The 9850-nt window shown below is 38.4% G+C and overlaps 1 long non-coding RNA gene across 2 annotated transcripts; it reads left to right on the forward strand.

Annotated features, from left to right (window-relative positions):
* The first annotated feature begins 1602 nt into the window (after positions 1–1602).
* LOC104601820 (uncharacterized) lies at positions 1603–3561 on the forward strand. Of its 2 annotated transcripts, none has more exons than XR_016081443.1 (3): positions 1603–2309; positions 2405–2997; positions 3216–3561. It is a non-coding gene; the product is annotated as an uncharacterized LOC104601820 (long non-coding RNA). The 2 variants fall into 2 exon arrangements; XR_016081444.1 differs by having other exon boundaries at positions 2405–2765; positions 2902–3561.
* The last annotated feature ends 6289 nt before the right edge of the window (positions 3562–9850 follow it).

Genomic DNA, 9850 nt, shown 5'->3' on the forward strand with positions numbered 1-9850 from the left:
TCTAGTACTGTGGCCCTGTCGCGAGGCAGATCCTGTTTTCTTGAGGGATTCTAGGGCTGACTATCATGAGGGACGGAGAGGTCCTGTCTCGAGTTTGCACCTCGAACCCCGAACTGGTTATCTGCTCACAAGCCATCATTTTCTTGTTGTGAGTGCCGAGGCGGATTCAACCGACTATCCCCGGACCTATTTTTGAGATTTCCTGGCGAGGCTGGTGGAGTGTGTTGACTGTCTCTCCGCCCTCAGGGTGAGACCTGACTCCTGAGAGGAATCAGTGCTTGTGAGGTCTCTTCGCCCTGATGGGGGGATCGATTGATGTTCTGGTTAATCCCAAGGCGATTTGGGTTCTAACCGTGATGGGGCCTTGGGTGCCGAGGTGGGACCGACTGCTGGTTTGGCTGTAGTAGAGGGAACTGGCGTTGATATTGCTGGTAGAATTAATACTGTTGGTACTGCTGAAAATGCTGAACCTGCAACATTTGGATCTGAATGGCCCGGATGCACTGAACGAGGTCGTGGAACTAGGAACTTCCCACTCCAGGAGGAACCATGGAAGGCTTAGAGAAAGTTGCGCCTACCACTGGGGGAAGGGGGTGCTCACCTGTGCGGTGCTCGGTGGTGCAGTCAGCGATGAGACTCCAGACGCTGTGAGTGGAATGGTGAACTGTCCGATGCACACCGTAGGAGCTTGGGGAAAGGTTGGCTGCTGGGCTTGCCCCCCGGTGGTGTTCATCTCGACGCTTTTCCCGGTGTGGCTGGAGGATGGCATTGAAGTTAAAGTTGAGCTGAAGCTGCAAAGAGGTAGGAATGACCTTTCAATCGAATTCCCACAGACGACGCCAATTGATGGTGTGCGATTTGACCACTCCTAGCTGGAGGGCGATCCGGACTCCCGGTGGACGGCGAGCTGGATCGATCTGCAAAACAATCTATCAGAGAACCCGGGGTAGCTAACCCGACGAGGTCGCTCCGATGCTTAAGTCAGTAAGTATGCTGTAAATGCGAGCTAAATGCTTGAGAGCTTGAGTGCTAGAGAGTAGAGTGATTACACATACCTTTGCCTTGAGGTTTCGAGTCTTTATATACTAGAGTAGCCGTGGGCTTCATGAAAGAGCTCCGGGTTCCTCGGGCCGTAGAGATAAGGTTGGTTCCATTTTTGGAGGAGGGCGGTATGTGGATGAGGCGTATCGTCCACCTCCGATTCAGGCGAAACCGGGATGAGTTCTTATTGTGATTTCTGGAGATTCGGAATCTGTTAGCTCATCGTGACCCCAAGAGATTCGGGATCCGTTGGGGAGGCCTTCGGAGTTGGTTATACGACGCTTTGGCTCGTTAGATCCGAACTAGAATTTCGATTCTTTAGTCCCGAACTGGATTAGATACCCGAGGTGCCTCTACGCCGAAGCGGGTTTGGAGCCGAGGTGACTGCGAATGTAGCGGATTGGGCCAGCCCGGCTGAATTATCATCCTTCAATCAAATTGCGCGTAGATGTCCCCTTCCTGTTAGGTCGTGCCAAATCATCGTTGATCATCATTAATTTTTCTGACAATTGTTTAATAGCTCCCTTAAACTTTATTGTTCACTGCCGCATGAAACACCACGACCACCTCCTGCATGACGGAACACCACGATCACCTTGCGACCGTTTAACTAGTGCTGCCAAGCACGTCCACAATAACTCGGCTGAAAGGAGGCAAACCCATCTGCTGCTCTGGGCTCTGCTCTAGCTCTTAAGCAGAGGCTCCGGCGAAGACGACGCGCACCTCAGGGGTCTGGTCGCAGACTTCCAAACTTCACTTTCGCTGCTGTCTAGCTCCGTCTACCCATTTCCCGATAAATCTCTTCTTAACCAGAGGCTACGCCAAACCGCTAGCTCCATCTTTACCAACGGCGGCGATAGCCCCCTCCACCTCTGGCTCCCTCATTTCATTTGAAAGTTTTTGGAATCTTAGATCACTTCTCCCGCTTTTTTCTCCAAACCCACCAAATCTCTGTTACTTCCCTGACTCTCCTACCGGCGGCGAGGAAGGGCATCACCGGCGTCGATGCTAAGTATACAGCACCGGTAGCTTTCTGGCGTCGATGCTGAGTATACAGCACCGACAGTTTTCTGGCGTTCTTCGGCAGCGCTCCGGCGTCGGTGCTGAGTATACAGCATCAATTTGAATATACAGCACCAGCAGCTTTCTCGCGTTGTCCGGCATCGCTCCAGCCTCATCTTCGTCCCCTTTCGACGGCCAACCTGTCTCAGAGTGGGCAGTAGTGACGCTCATGTAATCTGCGTCACATAAACTCGTTTAAGCCAAAAGTAAATCTTCTCTGACTCTGAATCTCGAAAGCTGTTAATTGGGAAAGCTGTTTTCTTTTGCTAATTTGCTCTCTCCCTCTCTCTCTCTCTGGCAGGAATCTGGTTGAAGAGTAATTATCATTGCCGTCTTGCTGACATCAACGCGCTCTATTTTTTGCTATAAAACCAGTTTATTTGATCTTGTTGGATTAAATGCAGACTATTTCTGCTTTGCTTCTTAGACCCTTTTGGACTCGAGGGTAGTTGAGCTCAGATGAGCTTCTAGTTGAGCTCAACAATGGCGGAAAAGAACATTTCTATCTCCATTTCGATGGCTCTCTGTTCTTGCTCTTCTTTTGCTTCTCTGCATTGTCTTTACCCATTAATATTACGTATGACAGTCGTTCTTTTATCTTCGATGGCCAGAGAAAGCTCATCATTTCTTCTTCCATTCATTACCCTCGCAGTGTTCCTGGAGTGAGTTTCGTCCTTTCTTGCTCTGTTGGCCCTGAATTGAAGAAATTTCATTTACTTGTTTGGTTTTTGCTTATTTTCCTTTAGTTTTCTGGACATTATTCATAACCTTGATAATGGTAAATGTGGGTTGAAGTAGATGTGGCCGGAGCTCGTTAAAACTGCTAAAGAAGGAGGGGCTGATGCAATAGAGACTTATGTGTTCTGGAATGGACATGAGCTTTCCCCTGGCAATGTGAGTTAATCAGAGGATGTTTTATTGGATGCAACTAACTTTGGAATCAGCTCTGGTTCTCTGTTGTTTTGTTGTGTTTTGCTCAAGAGGAACTTAGATTTCTTTACTCTCAACCTTGTAGTATTATTTTAATAAGCGCTACAATCTGGTCAAGTTAGTGAAGATTGTTCTGCGAGCTGGGATGTATTTGATATTGATGATTGGACCATTTGTTGCAGCAGAGTGGAACTTTGGGTATGCCAGCGGCTGTTTTAGAATTTAGAATTTACTCTACTTTCCGGCGAATGCAAAGGGTGTCTAAGGGCGGGGAGAAAGCAGAAGAAACCCCTTATCTGAGACCAAAACAATTATTGAACAACCACCGATGGCCGCCCGATAGAGAAATGGTGAAGAAGAAGAGAGAGGGACGAAGGGTAAAATTGGGTCAAGCAAAGCTTTGAAAAATTGGAAAGCAGGGGTTTTTCATCAATTAGATTTTATTTTGAAAATTTGATAAATAATGAAGGATAAATTTGACATTTTATTTTCTTAAGAGTACCCTTTGGTTTCCATTTTTCACATGTACCAAAGAAAGTGCACACATTTCTCTTTTAATTTGTCCTGTCCAATCAAATTTATCTTGCTGCTGATCCTCACTCACCACTCAAACAAAGATGAGGCATGCTCATGAGGGCCTTCGATTAAGTGAGTAGGCATAGAAGCTACACCCTGGCTCAATATTATACCCTATAGATTTGAGGAAACTTTTTGATGGGAGCTTACTGTTCAATAGAAGAAAAAGAAAACACCCTCAGTTTTGGGGGCCATTAAATCTTCCAGACCATAGATAGATATCTACTTTAAATCATTTCCCCTACCAATCGTCATTCTGCACTTCAACTTATAGGCTGATTTCAACGAAAATTTTCCATCTAGGTTTATATCCTCTATTGGACTAGAAGGAATAAAAGTCGGTTTGATCTTGCTCCAAATTTCTATTGGAACCAGATTCCTCACTTTGTCTTCCAATCAAACCTTTCTCTCTTTCCTTAGAGGAGAAGGGGCAACATTAGCTATCAAAACTCATCCATCGGTCACTCCAAAATTTAGCATTCTTACCGTCACCAATTTCTCATCTAATACTATTATTAATGATATCTCAAGCTTCAAGAATTCCTTTCTAGGCCCAAAAAATAGCTCTTATGTAGCTGTTCTATCCGGTGGTTAACACGGTTAGCATTAACAAATTCAACTAAGTCTGAGCTGTCTATATAAACCAAAAGATGGAGAGATCGCCATTTGGAATCCGGTTAGAAGGGCTCGTATGAATTGTTCATTGGCTTGTTGGAGGATGATCCCATGTCTTACGTGACCTGTAACTGGATCAAAGAAACCATCAGTATACAAAATGGGCAGATTAGTACGAACCATCAGACGGCTTGTACTCCAAAGTCCAAACTGAAGGAACTCACTGCCTTTACCACCTGAACCGGATCCTGCCGATCATTCTAAAATATTCTTTTGTCTCTGGCTTCTCATAGGCAATAAATAATTAATGCAAACTTGCTGTGACTCATTAAAGCTTGTTGCTTTCCTAGGTTATGAGCCAGATAGTTATACCAATCTTGAACAATGATGTGGATGGGTGACTGCGAAATTGTAGAGGGGCATTATATTAGTGATTGAATTTAACAATGTAAGCTTTCTTGCGAGGGAGAGAGTATTTCTCTTCTTATTAATTTTTCCCCTTGGGAAAGTGTTCTTTGTTACCCTAGCATTGATTAGAGGCAGACCTAGCAATTGGGTTGGGTGGGTCTGGTTTGGGTTGGATCAAGACACTTCGGGTTGATTTTGGGTTGAATTATCAAATGCTAAACCTTAACCCTAAATATTCGGGTTAGGGTTGACTCATGGGCCATGGGTCAATTTGGGTCATCCCAAAAATACTGAAATTTAAAGAAAAACTACATGAAAAATGCTAAAATTAAAGGAATTAACATTTAAACTTACAAATATAAAATAAAAAAATTTAAACATTTAACAATTTAAAGAGTAAACAATAAAGAATACATACTAAATAAAAAAATTAAGAGTGGAAACTTCTAACAGTGCATAAATAGTCCCAATTAGACTTGACAATTGAGTCAGCGGGTTGACCCATGACCCAACCCAACCCAACCCAACCCAGTTTTTTTCAGGTTAGGTCGGGTCAAGTTATTCTCACATTTAGGTAGCTAAATATAAGACCCTAACCCTGTTTTTTCGGGTTTGATTGGATCAACTTTTTGCCAAATCTAATTAGAGGGGCCCCTACATAAGAATTGGAGTTTGTTTGGATTGAAATTTTCAGAATTTTTTTCTAAAACTTTTTGAAATCTATTAGGGGTGTTTTTTTTTTGAAAATTGAATGATTGACTTTTTGAAATGAGGACTTTTTCTCGAGGCCTTTTCCAATTCTGAGAGAATCTCTTTGAAATTATGACTCCTTTACTTTTATGTTAGTTATATTAATATTTTCATTTCTTTCCCTATAATTTAGTTCAATCCCCAATTTGGTGATTTCTCTATCAATAAATGCACCTATTTCACCGATTGTCTTATTACAGCATCGGTTTATGCCCCCAAAGTCAATTAGAAAGGAAAGGATATCGACTCAAGCAGAAGATTCTGTTGATGACGAGAAAGTCGATAGGAAACAACATATACAGGTTTGGAAGCATATCCATTTTCGCCAAGAAGGATAATGGTTTCTAAGATGCACATCCCGGTAATGGAAGTGACGACCTATTTAACATGTTTAGTGTCAGTCCCATCAATACCCTTTTACATTCGTAATTGCCTCCTTCAAGGTGTTATTGTATTAACTATTAAGTCTGTAGGTTTGTCAATGATATCCAAAAGTTTATAATCAGATTCAACATTCAATCCAATAATCTGGATTTGGATGATGTGTTCATATAATTAAATCAGCTTCAGATTTTACAATCTGCACCCAATTAATAATCGAATGGATTCACATTTGACTCCAACCAATCTGATTAAAATCCAAATTCAATTATATTATAATATTTATTGATTTTAATATATAAATTATATAATTATATTTAAAATTATAAAAAATATTTTTATATATTATATCATATATGAATTTATATATATAATAAATTCAATATGTTCATTTACATTAATTTATTATACATAAAAGTTGAAATGTAATTAGCCTTTTAATTTTTTTGTATTTTAAAAAATTAAAGCAAAACTGAAATAAATCCAAATCCATTCTGAATTTGTTAAGATTCGATTTCAAGTCCGAAGTCTTTAAATTTGAGTGGATTTCTGATCGGATTTGGATCGAATTTGACCCAGTTACAATCCTATAAATAAGAATGTAGCCTCGCAGCAAAAATAATAAATTTTGAATAGGTGCTTATAGTCCAGTAAAGGATTACCTTACTCCAGAATTCTGTCAGACTGCAATTGTAGCGAATACCCATGTTTTGCTATATCCTTTCAATTTTTCTTAAAAAGAAAAAGAAAAAACGAGGAATTAAGGCGAAGTAGGATCCACCTCTTATTGTATGCTTTTGAATGTTGATTCAATGCTACCGTCGTGAAACCACATAGCTAGTGGAGACATTTCCCACAAACCAGAACGGTTAGCAGTTAGCTATCATGATCGATCTCGGACTTCAACACCGAATAGTTCTATGCTCTAACGATTATGCAATGTTGACATCTGGGCAGAAAAAAGAGGGATCTGTATCCTTAGATTTCTCGTTTCAAAATAGTCATTGTAAATGGAAGCATTGCTGATGCAAGGGGATGTTGTTTGTGGCAGTAAAGGAGATTTCTTGTCTCATGATTCTCATAATTCCTATTTCTAAGGCTGTTCATGGGTTAAGTTGGGTTAGTTAGTTTTTTTTTTCAACCGATCCGACCTGCGGGTTATTTAAAGATTAAATCGAAACCGACCCTCTATTAAGTAAAACGATCTAATCGGTTTAGGTCGGTTTGGGTTTAAATATATACATTTCCAAAATATATATTTCAACTTTAAATATATACATTTAAATATATATATATATATATATATATATATATATATATATATTGGAAATATACATATTATATATAATATTTCAGAATATATTTTTTGGAAGTATATTTAAAACTGAAATATACATTTCAGAAATATATATATATATATATTTAAAACCAATATATATATAACCAAAATATATACATATATATTTAAAACTGAAATATACATATTATATATAACATTTCAGTAAGAATATATTTATTGAAAATACATTTGTAGATAACTCGGTTTGGTTTCAGTTCTCATGTGTGAAAATTGAAACTGGACCGAATTATCGGTTTATCCATCTTTCCAACACGAAACCGACCAATAGTGAAGAAAAACCAGCCAAATTTTCTATTTTCTGCCTTAGTTGTCAGCTCTCAACATTCTTGGTTTTGCCTCTTGGAACTCTTGTATCCATATTTTTATTCGAATTAGTTTTTTCATACTTTTTGTAAGTGTTAAGTTAATTTTTTTCTTTCATAATTCCTTCTTCCATTGTTATTTCTGTTGGTGAATCATGGGAGGTTATTATATTGACACAAATTCCCTTAGTGCCATCCCTTTGAATCTACTTTGGTTTTAGCATTGAAGTGATCATCTAAATATTTTCCACTTTTTTAATGGTTAATTTCCATTTTAACAAATGATAATTTGGACCATCTCGATTTTGGGTTTCTCAATTTGTTCCCCCAGTCATTAATTATTAAGTTTATTTTGAACTAAAACAACACATTTCATTTTGTCTAGATGGGTCGAAGCGATTTGCTTCTACCTTCTACTTTAAAGGTCAGTTTCTCAAACACCTTCTGCACATTTACTACTAATGTTTTTTTTCTTCCTCCAATCCGATTCGTTGTAGAGATTTCTTTATCTACATTTATATCCTTTTATTTTGTTAATTAATTGAACTTGCATAGCTTTTAGCTTTTTTTTTTCCTTTTCGTTTTTTCCTCTTGTTATCCTACTTCTAAGACTGATTTAGTTTTTTCCTTTCGCTCATCAAGGAAGGTTAGTGTCTGCAGAAGTAGTCTAGGGCCTCTAGGCTGGGTGTGCCTCTACTTCCATGGCTAAAAGGTCTAGCCTTTGCGTCAAGGAATTGCTGATGCAAGCCGGCTAAAGTTACAAGCAATGGCCATCTTGTCTCCAATCCCAATCCTAATTTATAGCATCACAACATTAGCAAATCAAACTATCCACCATTTGGCAGTCCACCTGAGGATGGGATTGAGATCGTTACTCTGTCGGAAGACCACCGTTGAATAGTTTTTTTTTTTCTTTTTTTCTTTTTTTTGCTTCAATTCTAATGAAATCCTTTTATACCAAAATAAAAATTTATTTATTTATTCAATAGCATCATATATACATGTTCCCTTCTGCTATTTGTTTCAAAAAACAATATATATTTTTGAAACCAATAAAATATTGGTTTTTTAAACAAAATCAAATTTTCTAATATAGAAATTATATCATTTGTTGAACACAATATTTGATTAATCAGATGAAAATATTTTTCAAAACCAGATTTAAGAACATGTTTTTGGTTATGAAAACAAAAAGCATATACTCAACCAAAAATATGTTTCTTGTGTTTTTATTTTAAGAAATAATCTATTTTCAAAAAGATGGTTTTGATTTGTTTTTAGAATCAGCAATAAGAAAAACAATTCACTTTGGACTTGTAGAACGCCCCCTAAGATTCTTAGTTCATTCTTTATGCTTTTGGGGTTGTTTGATATGGATGTGGTGTTCATGCCTTGCATTTATGCATTGGAAATTGGAAAAAAATTGTTGCTGGGCACAAAAATTCAATGCAACATTGTTAATCGTATTTTGATGTGGTGTCCATCTCTTACATTTAGCATTGGAAATTGGAAAAAATTGTTGATGGCAAAAAAAAGACGATGTAACATTGTTTATTGTGTTTTTATTACATTCAGTGCCAATAGGTTCTGTGTTTGCACTTGAATAAGATATAATTATAATAGCCTAATATGGCGATGCGTCATTGAAATGAAAACAAAATAGACACTGAATATAATACCTCAATGCCAAACACGTTCATTCATGGGGAAATATTCCCGATGCATTGTTTGAGATGGGTGTGATGAGGAATTCCGGATTCAGCAAAAGTAATTTTGTGATTTCATTTGCACAAGTCTAACAACAAGAGTGTAAATGATTTATTGTTGTTTTAACTTTTTAACTTTTATATTTATTATGTTTGTTTTCAATGTAGATGACATAAAATAAAATTTGAAACAAAAACTAAGGTAAAAGTTGAAGCAAAAGTTAATCACACAGGAGATGCCCTCTTCCCTTGCTTTAAGGATGGGCATGGCCATTGCCCTCTTATATGGTTTCCTTCAACTGTTGGTTGAATGTGATAACTCATATCTTATCCTTGATATTCTCTCTCCAGGTGGCCAGGCTAAGCGACTCTCTCCTTGCATTTTCCCATCATCAAGGATATCAGTAACGCGACCCCTCACTTATTGGAGATTAGCTTCTCTGGCTGATTACTTAACTAAAAGAGCTCTTTCTAATGGCTTTTATGGTTCCTCGGATCTTTTGCCTTCGTAGCTGTCTCAGGCAATCTCATTTCATGTCTCACAGTCAAGGTCAATAGTATAAAAAAAAGAAGATTTAAGGACATTAAAATAAGGAGGGAGTTTGAAATTTGAAGATGGGTGAAATGTCATTTACAAACATTATTTTTTGGAGAGTACATCTAGTGGTGTAAATTGGGGGCCCGGCCCGACTTTGGACAGGCCCCGCACGATGGCACGC

The sequence above is a fragment of the Nelumbo nucifera genome, chromosome 1, assembly GCF_055504915.1.
Source record: "Nelumbo nucifera cultivar China Antique chromosome 1, China Antique-T2T, whole genome shotgun sequence".
Lineage (NCBI taxonomy): Eukaryota > Viridiplantae > Streptophyta > Magnoliopsida > Proteales > Nelumbonaceae > Nelumbo > Nelumbo nucifera.